The sequence below is a fragment of the Colobus angolensis genome, unplaced genomic scaffold (genome assembly GCF_000951035.1).
Source record: "Colobus angolensis palliatus isolate OR3802 unplaced genomic scaffold, Cang.pa_1.0 Scaffold288, whole genome shotgun sequence".
Classification (NCBI taxonomy): Eukaryota; Metazoa; Chordata; class Mammalia; order Primates; family Cercopithecidae; genus Colobus; species Colobus angolensis.
Window position 1 is genome coordinate 546,258 of NW_012116132.1, and position 14,677 is coordinate 560,934.

A 14,677-nucleotide genomic window follows, 5' to 3' on the forward strand; every position below is an offset into this window, starting at 1 on the left:
GACGCCCCGTCATTCACCTTCAGCATTTAGGAACACAGCAGCAATCTAAACCAAATGGAGAAAGCAGGAGAAATTTTTAAAAGAAAGAAAGAAAAAGGCAAGGTGCAGTGGCTCACATCTGTAATCTCGGCACTTTGGGATGCCGAAGCGGATGGATCGCTTGAGGTCAGGCGTTTGAGACCAGCCTGGCCAACATGGCGAAACCCATCTCTATTAAAATACAAAAATTAGCCAGGCATGCTGGCAGGCACCTGTAATCCCAGCTACTGCAGAGGCTGAGGCAGGAGAATCACTTGAACCCAGGAGGCGGAGGTTGCAGTGAGCCCTGGGATAGAGCCACTGCACTGCAGCCTGGGCGACAGAGCAAGACTCCATCTCAAAAAAAAAAAAAAAAGAAAAGAAAAAAAAAGAACAGATAATTTCAAAAGGACATTAAGCTCTATTCAGAGACACAATCTCCAATCAACAAAACGAAAAGCGAGCATTGCCCCACAGGGACTGGCGGAAAGGCAGCCTGCCGGTGAGAGCTTTCTGGAGCCAGCTTCTCACACTGGGGAGGGCGCCCTCCCAGCAACCAGCCCCACCCGACGGGATCAGTCAGGACCCCACTCCAGGCTACAGGGCTTTGGGCTTCCCTGCTGTGGAGTTTCCTCCTCACACAGCTTACAAAGGCTCCCTCACGGGAGTAACAGCAGGACTGTGCTTGGCTGACAGAATGTTTTGGCAGAAAACCGCTGTCTGAGTCAGCCCTGAGAAATAATTAACCCTCATGATGTTTCCTGGAGGACTGAAGAGGGTTGGGTGTGGAGGATACAGGCAGGGCCTGAAGAGCTGGGCCTCTGAGGGGGAGGAAGTGCCTGGGCCGTCAGGCCTGGGCCTCCAGCACCCTCACCTGAGGTGCCAGGACCCCTCAGTTAGCTCTTACCTGCTCTCTGGGCCTCAAGATTGTTCTGAGGGAGGGCAGAGAAAAGACTCTTACTTTTCTTTTCTCTTTTTTTTTTTTTTTTGGAGACAGGGTCTTACCGTCACCCAAGCTAGAGCGTAGTGGTGCAATCATGGCTCACTGTAGCCTTGGCCTCCTGGGCTCAAGTGATCCTCCCATCTCAGCTTCCCAAGTAGCTGGGACTACAGACACACATACCACGTCCAGCTAATTTCTGTACTTTTTGTAGAGACAGGGTCTCGCCATATTGCCCAGGCTGGTCTTGAACTCTTGGGCTCAAGTGATCTGCCTGCCTTAGCCTCCAAAAGTGCTGGAATATAGGCTATGCCTAGCCTTTTATTTTTTATTTATTTTTTTGAGACAGTGTCTCTTATGTTGCCCAGACTGGAGTGCAGTAGCATGAACACGGCTCACCAACTGCGTCATCTCCCAGGCTCAAGCTATCCTCTTGCCTCAGCCTCCCAAAGTGCTGTGATTACAGTCATGAGCTGCCACACCCAGCTAGTTTTTTTCTTCTCTTTTTTCTGTAGAGACAAGTTCTTGCTATGTTGCCCAGACTGGTCTCGCACTCCTGGGTTCAAGTGATCCATCCACCTCAGCGTCCCAAAGTGCTGCGATTACAGGCATGAGCCACCGCACCCTGCCTGACCCTTACTTTTCTAGACCCTCTTCCTGGAGGCCTGTTTCCAGTCAGGACCTTTCTGTAACATGTAACTCAGGCAGATCACTATGCGGAGTTGCTCACTGTGTGGTGCTAAGTGTGGTAGCAAGAGCTCAGAGAAGACACAACTAAAACATAAGATCCAGACCAGGCCTCAGGGAACTCACCACCTGAGCAGAGAGGGGAGACATGGAAACCCTTTCAGTTACATGGCCTCTGCATCATCCAGTGTGAAAGGGGAAAAGAGATTTTCTTGAGCCTAAGCAGATTACTTTACACATTTAAACTGGGGGCTCAAAGACTTGCTAAGGTAATAATGTTGCTTGTGATTCATATTGGTTCTTCTTTCTCTTTGTCTGAGATGGAGTTTCACTCTTGTTGCCCAGGCTGGAGTGCAATGGTGCAATCTCGGCTCACTGCAACCTCCGCCTCCCCGGTTCAAGCGATTCTCCTGTCTCAGACTCCTGAATAGCTGGGATTAAAGGCGCCTGCCACCACCCCAGCTAATTTTATATTTTTAGTAGAGACGGGGGTTTCTCCATGTTGGTCAGGCTGGTCTCGAACTCCTGACCTCAGGTGATCAGCCTGCCTCAGCCTCCTACAGTGCTGGGATTACAGGCATTAGCCACCGCGCCCAGCTGGTTCTTCCTTCTAAGAAGCCTCCAGAGTTCCCTGCCTGTGCCTTTCTGAGAGTCTGTCAGATGCCCCTCTTTCATTTCCCTCCATTCTAAGGCCAAGATTTCTCATCCTTATTTCACAATCGGGAAAGTCAAGACCCATGCCACAGGCTGACCTGCCAGGCAACTGGCCTGAGGTTTACACACACTCAAAGGTACAAATGAAGATTTGAAAATCGCTCCCGGCACATCCGTCTTTATGCACTGAATGTATTCATTGAGTTTTTAATGGTTCAGAGCACTCTTGGAAGCAGCCGAGTCCAAAGAGAATTGGAGGCTGGCAGATACAGTGCTGGGGCTTACTCTGGATGGTATTGGTGGGACAGGATACTGTGGCATGCTAACTCAGTGGTCAGCAAACTCTTTCTGTAAGGGCCCAGATAGTAAATAGTCAGTATTTTAGGCTTTATGGGCCAAATACTGTCTCTGTCACATTTTCTTCTTTGTTTTTTGTTTTTTGGGTTTTTTTGTTTGTTTGTTTATTTGTTTGTTTTTGAGATAGAGTCTTGCTCTGTCACCCAGGCTGGAGTGCAGTGGCGCAATCTCAGCTCACTGCAACCTCCACCTCCCAGGTTCACGCCATTGTCCTGTCTCAGCCTCCCTAGTAGCTGGGACTATAGGCACGCGCCACCATGCGCAGCTAATTTTTTGTATTTTTAGTAGAGATGGCGTTTCACCTTGTTAGCCAGGATGGTCTCGATCTCCTGACCTCGCTATCCGCCCGCCTCAGCCTCCCAAAGTGCTGGGATTACAGGCGTGAGCCACCACACCCCGCATTTTTTGTTTGTTTGTTTTTTAACTATGGTATAGCTGGGCATGGTGGCTCGTGCCTGTAGTCCCATCTACTTGGGAGGCTAAGATGGGAGGGTTGTTTGAGCACGGGAATTTTAGGCTGCAGTGAGCAGTGATCACACCACTGTACTCTAGCCTGGTCAACAAAGTGAGACCCTGATTCTAAAAAAAACAAAAACCAAAAAAAGCTGGACTGGATGCAGTGGCTCACACCTGTAATCCCAGCACTTTGGGAGGCTGAGGTGGGCAGATCACAAGGTCAAGAAATCGAGACCATCCTGGCAGACACAGTGAAACCCTGTCTCTACCAAAAATACAAAAATTAGCTGGGCGTGGGGTCACATGCCTGTAGTCCCAGCTACTCGGGAGGTTGAGGCAGGAGAATTGCTTGAACCAGGAGGCGGAGGTTTCAGTGAGCTGAGATTGCACCAACTGCACTCCAGCCTGGCGACAGAGCAAGACTCTGTCTAAAAAAAAAAAAACCACGAGACCATACCATGGCTAGATTTGGCCTGTGGGCATAGTTAGCTGACCCATCTGCTAGATGAACAGATACAAGATCCAGATTTGGTAAAATGTAAACACTTTAATCCAGGACAAAGCAGTCCTCATGCACATCAGACAGTAGTATAATGCCTCCGTTAGACTCCTAGCTCTGCCACAGACTGGCTACACAATCCTAGACAAGTTACTTAACCTCTCCAGCCCTCAGTTAGCTTGTCAGTGAAACTGGATTGATAACTGAAGCTCCCTTATAGAGTTATCATGAAGATTGAGTAAGATAGTGCACAGAAAGCTCTTGGTATGGTGTCAGGCACACGGGAAGATCACAGTGAATGTTAGCCTCTACGTGTACCAGGAATGACACCGAGGAAGACACCATCAAGGCTGAAGCTGCTGGAACTCCAAGATGAGGTAACATTCAAATGTGTTTTCTCAGCCTGGAAAGCCTCTGGAAGCATGGGGGCTGTAAGAGCAGATTGCACGTTGCCTGGTCCCCTTGCCCTGGGGCTCCCGGGTGGGCAGCAGAAACCCCTGAGCAAACTGGTGTTTGCTCAACTGTTTGAACCCTGACAATTCAGCCCACTGCTCCCCCTACCTCTTGCCTGGAGCTTCCATGCAGGGAGAGGCTGCCACCCACCAGATAGCATTCCCACCAGGCAGGAGAAGTTGGGGTGGCCAGATGGTCAGGAGGGGCAGATGACAAGGGAAGCCACAAGAGAGCCTGTGGTTAGATGGCGGGGGGTTGCTCAAGCCAGCCCCAGAGCAGGACAGTCACCTGCTGTCCACACACATCCTGCTGAGGGAAGTTCTTCTTTGCCCTGATGGGTGTGACAGTTGGCAACATGGCTAGAAACAGACTGACAGCTATGCCCACCCTGGCTCCTTGGCAGACATTGGAGAAATTCAGGATAGAGATGAGAATTCTGATACTCTCCCCTCAACACTGGAAATGAAAGGAAGCCTCTCAGCCCCCAAGTCCTCCCCGGTCTGTCAGCAGCATTTACGGAAGGCCCACTGTGTGCAAAGCCTGTACAATCAGGAGGGAGTTAAATGGGAAATTGAGGACCAGGCTCCACATGCCCATGGAGGGCTCGTGTGGAGTCTAAACATGAGCCTGGTTCCTGAACACTTGCCAGGCAAACAGGATGGAGCCTGGATGTCCTCAGTCAGCTCCACCACTGGCAGCAACTCCTTACAGGGTCACTAGGCCCTGACTGAAAGGGCACCAGCTGGCCGGGTAGTGGGTGGGTATACATTTGGTTTTAGAGAAAAACAACCATAGATCCGATTTCAAGGCTTTGAGTCTCACCAACCCCTCCTTCCAGTCTTTTCTCAATAGCAGCATTAACTGGGACCCAGAAGAAGGGAGTGGGAAGCAGACACTCAGCAGGGCTCTGCAGGAATCTCCCTGAGCCCCCACACCCAGCTCCTGCTGTCTGTGCAAGGGGCAATCATGACTTTCCTCTGTGGCAGGGAGGCAGTGGAATCTGTAGGAGGTTCCAGACCCAGCGACGACCAAGCCTGGGTGGTTCTGACACCAAGAACAAAACGCCTGCAAGATCCACACTGGGAACTCAACCAAGAAGAAAGAAAAGAACAAACAAGATCAATTTCTTCCCCACAGGAGCCAGAATTTTCCTAAGCCAAAGCTACGAATGTTCAGAGACATCTTTATCTCTTGCAGGGACTCTACCTCCTCTCCTGTCTCAACTCCTCCTGAAAAAAGAGATGAAGTCCCACTCCCATCAAAACACCTCTGAAGTGTCAGCTTCAAATTATTTATGAATTACTTCTCCCAGGCTGGGTTAGCTTCAACACTGGGAATGGGTTAGGGCATCAGCATGGGAAGAACCTTTAAGAATGTCAGGCTTTTAGAGCCTCAAAGCCACAAATCTCTCAAATGGTGCTCTCTCTAACCCTGGGCACTGGGTCCGATGAGCAGGGGATGGAGGCATGTTTGGACAGGGGCTTGCATCTGAGACCAGCCCCTGATACCAAACCAAATGTGTCCCTTGTATTTTTAACTGCAAGCTCCCACCACCCTGAGTGAGTTGTTCCCCAAGCAGTGGTACCATTCAGTTGGCCTTTGCAGTCATGCTGACCCAGGGGTACTTGGTCTTCATCAGATTCTCAGTCTAAGATCAATCCACTGACAGAGGGACCTACCCCAGGCACTTCCAGCTCAGCAGAAAGCACCCTGAGCTAATAAAGGAAAATATAATTTAGAGGTCATGCCCCAAAGCCAGTTATTTCTGACTGCAGATCCAGCTCTAACTAAAGCCAAGCCAAAAATTAACATTATTTTTGCATTTTAAACAACTTACTAGTCTTTGAAAGGGTACCGATTGGAGAATAGCAATTTACAATGAAGTAATCAGTTGCAAATTACCAATAATTGCTATCACTTCAAGTGTGGGTTTTTTCCCTCCTCATTTTCTTCCCCCTGTTCTGTCTCTGTTATTTTGTTGTTGTTGTTGTTTTGTTTTTTGTTTTTTTGAGATGGAGTCTCGCTTTGTCACCCAGGCTGGAGTGCAGTGGCACGATCTCAGCTCACTGCAAGCTCCACCCTCCCAGGGTCATTCTCTTGCCTCAGCCTCCTGAGTAGCTGGGACTACAGGCGCCCGCCACCACGCCAGGCTAATTTTTTTGTATTTTTAGTAGAGATGGGGATTCACCGTGGTCTTGATCTCCTGACCTCGTGATCCACCCGCCTCGGCCTCCCAAAGTGCTGGGATTATAGGCATGAGCCACCGCGCCCAGCCCTGTCTCTGTTTTTAAACCAACAAATATTTATCGACCTTCTTTTAGACAAGGTGTGAGCTAGGAACCATGAGAGATAAAAAGATGCGCCTGCCAAGTATTTGCATGTGATATATTCATAGTCTGGCTAGGGTAGTAACATGGTACACATGGGGAAAATAACCAAATGTCAAAAGACTGATAGGTGATGAATGTCGACTCTGTAAAAGTGAAAGTTACATAGAATGTTCAGGGAGCTTAATTTTAAGTTGTCTGTGGGTTGTAAACTACTTCAATTTCCAGTAAGGTGTTTTCCTCTACCAGTGCTTCCCAAACATAAAAGTCTATAAAATGATTTTTTTTTTTTTTTTTTTTTGAGATAGAGTTTCACTCTTGTCACCCAGGCTGGAGTGCAATGGCATGATCTCAGCTGGCTGCAACCTCTGCCTCCTGGATTCAAGTGATTCTCCTGCCTCAGCCTCCCGAAGTAGCTGGGATTACAGGCGCCTGCCACCATACCCAGCTAATTTTTTTGTATTTTTAGTGGAGACAGGGTTTCACCATATTGGCCAGGCTGGTCTTGAACTCCTGACCTTGTGATCTGCCCGCCTCGGCCTCCCAAAGTGCTGGGATTACAGGCGTGAGCCACTGCACCTGGCTTTTATTTTTTTTAATTTTTTTTTTATTTTTGGAGACAGGGTCTTGCTCTGTTGCTCAGGTTCAAATGCAGTGGCATGATCTTGGCTCACAGCAACCTCCACTTCCTGGGTTCAAGTGATCCTCCAACCACAGCCTCTTGAGTAGCTGGCAATATAGGCGCACACCACCACACCCAGCTGATTTTTGTATTTTTTGTAGAGACAGGGTTTCACCATGTTGCCCAGGCTGGCCTTGACCTCCTGGGTTCAAATGATCCTCCTGCCTCAGCCTTCCAAAGTGCTGGGATTACAGACATGAGACACTGCATTCATCTATAAAATGTTGATATGAGTTCTATGAAAAAAACGTTCTGGCCAGGTGAGATGGCTCATGTCTGTATTTCCAGCACTTTGGGAGGCCAAAGCAGTAGAGTGGCTGGAGCCCAGGAGTTGAATCCAGGAGATCAGCCTGGGCAACACAGTAAGACTCTCTCTACAAAAATGTAAAAAACTAGCCAGGTATGGTGGTGTACACACGTGGTCCCAGCTACTTGGGAGGCTGAGATGAGATGATCACTTGAGCCCAGAAATTCGAGGTTTGCAGTGAGCCATGTTTGTGCCACTGCACTCCACTATACTCCAGTCAGAGTGAAAAAAAGAGCAGATTTCTTTTTGCTTTTTGAGACAGAGTCTCTCTCTGTCGCCCAGGCTGGATTGCAGTGGTGCGATCTCGGCTCACTGCAGGCTCTGCATTCTGGTTCACGCCATTCTCCTGCCTCAGCCTCCCAAGTAGCTGGGACTACAGGCACCCGCCACTATGCCTGGCTAATTTTTTATATTTTTAGTAGAGATGGTGTTTCACCACTTTAGCCAGGATGGTTTCGATCTCCTGACCTCGTGATCCACCTGCCTTGGCCTCCGGAAGTGCTGGGATTACAGGCGTGAGCCACCACACCCAGCCAAAAAAAAGCAGATTTCTTTATCACACAATGTTGCTGAGCCTCCAAGAGCCAAAGTGCATTGTGAATCTGCACAGGACTATGAATGTATGCAGCAGATTCCAGATTAACAATGAAATAGCCCCTCCTCCATGCCCTTTTTCTCATAAGCAATACAAATTAGCATCTTTCTACAATTGTAGTCCCAGAGAGTCTAAATATTCTGCTTAGATGGCAAAAAAACAAGGGTGCTCACGCCTCACTTTCTCCAACATTTTCCCCAAAAGTCCAGCCCATAGTGGATCTCTTTTTCTTAGGTTTTCAAAAGAACTTTGGTATCACCAATTTAGCACTCAACTCCCGTCTGTCTTCTGTTAGTTTGTATAGTTCATGTAACTCATACTACGCCAACTTGAGGCAGATCATACAAGTGCTCACTAATGACAAATTACATGATTATTAAATATGCTTTTTAAAATATTTATTTATTTATTTTGAGACAGAGTCGAGCTCTGTCACCCAGGCTGGAGTGCAGTGGCACAATTTTGGCTCACTGCAACCTCCACCTCCCAGGTTCAAATGATTCTCCTGCCTCAGCCTCCCGAGTAGCTGAGATTACAGGCATGCACCACCATGCTTGGCTAATTTTGTATTTTTAGTAGAGACAAGGTTTCACCATGTTGGTCAGGCTGGTCTTGAACTCCTGACCTCAGGTGATCTGCCCTCCTCAGGCTCCCAAAGTGCTGGGATTACAGGCATGAGCCACCACATGGGGCCTAAATATGGTTTTTATCTGCTTCTTATCATGGGTAAGAGCAGAGCCTGGACTCTGGAGGCCAGAGTGCAGATACTGGCTCTGGCTTATTAACTGTGCAACTTTGGGAAGTTACTTAACCTCTCTGTTTCATCGTTTGTACCTTAGAATGTTGCTGTGAGCACTAAACTACAGTGCCCAGCACACAGTAACAGTTTAATAGATGTTAGCTGTTTTTATTGCTACTCCTAAGTGTGTTCTACACCTGGTCACCAAGCAAAGAACAGAGCATGGCCAGTGCATGGAGAATCAGATTTCAAGGGCAGCCCATAACACTCACAAAACACAGGGATATTGTTTGTTTATCTCTTCTAAGATCTCAAGGCACTTACAAGTCTCAACTTATCAATTTTCACAGGACTTTCCTGACATAGGTTGGAATCCATTATAATCACCCTAGGGAGGGGTTAATGACCTACTCAAGGTTACTTGCCAGGGTCAACCACTGGCTAGGAATAGAAATTGACTCTGCAGTCACCCCTTTTGTCTTAATAACTTCCTCCCTATGTGGTTTTGGCAAAGACGAAACACCCAAGAGTGATGCAGCAACTGGAGTGAAGGTCAAAGAACAGCATCTGGGTTTAGCACAGCCTTGATGAGGCCTTTTTTCCTTTCATCCTCCCACAAGCAGGCATGTACATCCAGCAGCCTCCTGTCCCTCTCTAAGTACCTCAAAATAGTATTCCTTGACCTCTCTTCATCCAGGAGATGCCAAGGAGAGGAATGCAGATGCATCCGAGATGCCAAAGAAAGGCTTTCACACACAAATAATATTCCTTGACCTCCCTTCATCCAGGAGATGCCAAGGAGGGGAAGGCAGATGCATCCGAGATGACAAAGAAAGGCTTTCACACACAAAGCGACTCCTTGCCCTTGGACATGTTTGCATCCTCACATCCTTCTCATCCCTACGTTCCTACTACTGCAGTCACAGCAGCTCCTAGGCTCTGCCTTGGACAGAACCCACAGTTCCCTTGAAGGAACAAGTTCTCTGCAGCCGGCCCCCTGCCCCAACATCCAGGGACCATGTTGGCCACCGTCCTATTTACAGCTTCCAGAGCAGTCAAGTACAGAAAACCATGTAACAAAGCCACTGAGAAGATCCATCCTGGTGTGTGCACACGTGTGTGTTTTCAATCACCCCTCTGCCTTCCCTCTCCAGTTACTCGGATCTCCTTGCTTTCACCATGAGAACAGTGAATTATTTATGGAGTAACATACTGCACTCAGGGTCTCCCATGATCACGCAGATTGTGACCGCCCTGGGGAATTTACTGCCTAAGTCATTCGGAGAGAATGGGCAAATGAGGTGACAAGAGACAGTGACATAAATTGGGGCTCCCTGGCTCTGCGACTGGTTGGGAGAAGTGGTATGAGGAGGTGACAGACGACAATGGGAAAGTCTGGTCTTCCTAAATCCCTGGTGGTAGCGATGTGGAAGCAGGTGGGAAGAATATAAGGAAAATATAAAAGAAACAATGAATTCCTGACCAAGCTGTCAGATAACCTCTGTTGTCACAACACAGGCCTGGACTGACTACTGGGGAACCAAAACGTTCAGATCTCTGCTCATGGTGAGAAGCACGCATAGGTAGGTCAGGGCTAGCAGTCTATCCAAGGCTGAGACCCCAAGCACAGGGGTTCTACCCTTCATTACTCACTTATTACCTCCAGCATCACTGGCCACTTCCTTCTTCTTCTTCCTTTTTTTTTGAGATGGAGTCTCGCTCTGTCACCCAGGCTGGAGTGCAGTGGGGCAATCTCGGCTCACTGCAACCTCTGCCTTCTGGGTTCAAGAGATTCTCCTACCTTAGCCTCCCAACTAGCTGGGATTACAGGCACCCGCCGTAAGGCCTGGCGAATTTTTGTATTTTTACTAGAGACGAGGTTTTGCCATGTTGGTCAGGCTGGTCTTTAATTCCTGACCTCAGGTGATCCGCCCAACTTGGCCTCCCAAAGTGCTGGAATTACAGGTGTGAGCCACTGCGCCTGGCCCAGTTCCTTTTTTCATACAAACTTTTTGCTCAGTATTTCACTTGCAGGGCTTTCTGACTGCTCTTCATTGCTCTTTTTGTAGAGAATATCAAGAGGTATCTTTCCCTGGGTCTCTGCCTTCTAACATCTTACAAAACACGGCAGAATAGAGAAGAGATATACACAGTGCTGATTTTCTAAGGGAACGTGCTAGAATATTGTCCTGGAACTATGTTCTTATGCCACCCTAGAACAATGTTTCAAAATCTAATGTTCAACACTGATATTTAATATTCACATCAAATAATAAAAGCTGTTTATTTGCATTTATATACATTTTAAATACCTTCCTATATACCTTATTTTATCCAATTTAAGATAGCACCAATATAAGTGGTGCTTTTTACTTTTGTATTGCATCAAGAAAAACAAACTTCCATTGGCTGTAAGATACACCCCGATTTCAGAGATATTAAAAGTGGGAAAAATGCACACCTAGAATTTATCAAAATTATGCTGAAAGGAATCTCATTTTCCTCAAGTTCTTGCCATAAATCAGAGAACAACACCCTGTGTCTCTCCAAGTCTGATGTAAGGCAGCCTCCTTTGTAGTTGATATCACAGAAGAAAAATTAGGAGAAAGAAAAGCAAGGGGCCAGATGCGGTGGCTCATGCCTGTACTCCCAGCACTTTGGGAGGCCAAGGCAGGAGGATCATTGATCCCGGGAGTTTGAAACCAGCCTGGGCAGCAAAGGGAGACCCAGTCTCTACAAAAAATAAAAAAATGAGCCAGGTGTGATGGCATGTGCCTGTGGTCCCAGCTACACAGGAGACTGATGCAGGAGGATCACTTGAGCCCAGGAAGTTAAGGCTGTAGTGAGCCATGTTTGTGCCACTGCACTCCAGCCTGGGTGACAAAGCAAGACTGTCTCAAAAAAAAAAAAAAGGAAAGGAGATAGGAGAGGAGAGGAGAGAGGAGGAGAGGGGAGGGGAGGGGAGGGCACTGGAGAGGAGATGAGGGAAAAGAAAAGAGAAAAGCAAAGCAAGGGGGTGAGATGGGTTTAGTGTGTAGATGTATGAGATACTTTATGGATAACCGTGTCTATTCATCCCACCTCTGCTTCCTGGATCTGCTGAATCATTCAGCTCATTATTAATGGAGAGGAATTAGGGAAGGGTTACAGGGAGAGGTGCCGTAGTCCACACCTGCAGCAGCACATGGACGGTGCCATGGAAATGGTTCCAGCACTGGTCTGGGCAAAGGTTTCACGCAGAAGAGATTTGACCTGAGTGTGAAGGATGAGAAGGCAAAAGCATCTCGGGATGGAACAAATGAAGGAAGACAGGAAAACAAGCAGCCTGAGGGGGCGGTGGTGACTGCCTCTTCAGTGACAGACAGCAGGCAGTGGGCAACAAAGCTGGGCCAGACTTTGAGGTTGTACACAAATGGTTAAGGATTTTGGACCATCTTATACTGGCAGTGGGCCACCGTTAGTTTTTCAAGTGTGGGTATAATGGATGCAAAACAGTATTTCAGGGGAAAAAAAAACACAACAGCATTTCAGAAAAAAAATGAAAACCATAATTTCCAGAAGATAAATTGGCAGTTCTGTATATAGTGAACTCAGTGAGAAGAGGTAAAAGTTGAAAGGACTAATGAAAATTAAAATTACTGTTTATTGAGTCTGCTATTGACAGAAATATAATTTTTTTTTTCTTGAGACAGAGTCTGGGTCCACCGCCCAGGCTGGAGCGCAGTGGCATGATCTCAGCTCACTGCAGCCTCCACCTCCTGGGCTCAAGTGAGCCTCAGCTTCTCCAGTCTCAGCCTCCCAAGTAGCTGGGGCTATAGGCATGTGCCACCACACCTGGCTAATTTATTTATTTTTAGTAGATATGGGGTTTCATCATGTTGGCCAGGCTGGTCTCAAACTCCTGGCCTCAAGTTGCCTGCCCTCCTTGGCCTCCCAAAGTGCTGGGAATACAGACATGTTGCCATGGGTCCTGGCCAAGAAACAGAAAATTAAAAGAAAGAGCTGTTTTGAGATAACAGTGCTAGAGATAATCAACTTAGATGATAAATTTGACAAAATAGAAGAAATAGCCATTAAGTGGGTAGAGATACAGAAATGATGCTGGGAAAAAAAGGATAGAAAATCAGATTTAGGAATCATTTTCATAGAGGTGAACTTGAGTCGAGGGGTTCTAAAGTCATGAAAAAAGATGAGATTTAGCCTGGCACGGTGGTGCACACCTGCTGTTCCCAGCTACTGGGGTGGCTGAAGTGAGAAGATCATGTGAGCCTAGAAGTTTGAGGTTGCACTGCATAATGATCATGCCCATGAATAGGCACCGCACTCCAGTCCCAGCGACACAGCAAAACCCCACCTCTAAAACAAAAAAGAACAGGCGAGGTGCAGTGGCTCATGCCTGTAATCCTTGCACTTTGGGAGGCTGAGGCAGGCAGATACCTGAGGTCAGGAGTTCAAAACCAGCCTGACTAATGTGGTGAAACCCCGTGTCTACTAAAAATTCAAAAATTAGCCTGGTGTGGTGGCGTAAGCCTGTAATCCCAGCTACTCGGGAGGCTGAGGCAGAAGAATTACTTGAACCCAGAAGGCAGAGGTTGCAGTGAGCCGAGATCTCTCCAGCCTGGGCCACAGAGCAAGACTCTTGTCGCAAAAAAAAAAAAAAAAAAGATGAGATTTAGCAAGAAGAAACTTTAGGACCTCAAAATTTTTAAGTACAAAATATTTCACAAACGCAGAATAGTACAGAGAACAATAATACGTAACACTCCATACCTACCACCCAGATATTCAAATGTCATTCTTTTGATATATTTGCTTCAGATTCTTTTTTACATTTTTTTCCTAAAGGAACAACAAACACTACAGATACAATTGAGGCTATCTCCATTCCCTTCTCTCCTTCACTACAGATATGTACTATCCTCTTATTGCTCTGTGACCCTTCTAATTAGTTTTGTACTCTTATGACATAGAGAGAGCCAAAACTATTATGCTATGTGTAAATTAGGTATGGGCTTGGTGCAGTGGCTCACACCTAGCACTTTGGGAGACCAAGGCAGGAAGATTGCTTGAGCCCAGGAGTTCGAGACAAGACTGGGCAACATGGCGAGACCCCATGTCTATTAAAAATTTAAAAATTAGCCGGATGTGGTGGTATCCACCTGTGGTCCCAACTACTCTGGAGCCTGAGGTGGGAGGATGGCTTGAGCCCAGGAGGTCAAGGCTGCAGTGAGTTGTGTTCACACCACTACACTCCAGCCTGGGCAACAGAGTGAGACGCTGTCTCAAAAAAAAAAAAAAAAAAAGTATGTACATGATATATGTACATATTCTTTTAAAATTTGCTTTTCTTTTATTCAATATTCATATATTTTAGAAATTCATCCACAATTATATATGTGTATATATACAGGAATATGTGAAGTACATTCATTTTAACTTCTGTATCGTATGCCATTAAATGAATATGTCATGAAATATTTCTCCATTTTTTTCTAGTTTTAGCTTTTATAAATAATGTTGTAATGGACAGCCAAGTGTATATTCCAAGCACATGTGCACACTTGCCCAAGAGTTTCTGAGGGGTATAGAGTCCACATTTCTTCTCTTTTTTTTGAGCTGGGGTCTCACCCTGTCACCCAGGCTGCAGTGCAGTGGTGCTATCATGGCTCACTACAGCCTCAGCCCCCCAGCTCAAGCCTCAAGCTCAAGCCTCAGACTCCCTAGCAACTGGGACTACAGGCATGTGCCACCACATTTCGCCTTTTTGCCCAGGCTGGTCTCGAACTCCTGAGCTCAAGTGATCTGCCTGCCTTGGCCTCCCAAAGTGCTAGGATTACAGGTGTGAGTTACCCCACCTGGCCTGAATATATACATTTCTAACAGATAATACCAAATTGCTTTCTAAGTGCATGAATTCTACCCTGCATCTCCACAAATACTTATCTTGCCAGATTTCTAATTTT

At 46.9% G+C, this 14,677-nt stretch overlaps 1 long non-coding RNA gene across 1 annotated transcript in view; it reads left to right on the forward strand.

The window, feature by feature from the left end:
• The window catches only part of LOC105516677, a 59,238-nt gene extending 53,271 nt beyond the window's left edge, over positions 1–5,967 (forward strand). Inside the window, exon 3 of the long non-coding RNA XR_001002529.1 lies at positions 5,051–5,967. This is a non-coding gene — a long non-coding RNA (uncharacterized LOC105516677). The remainder of the gene's footprint in view (positions 1–5,050) is intronic.
• Positions 5,968–14,677: the final 8,710 nt, after the last annotated feature.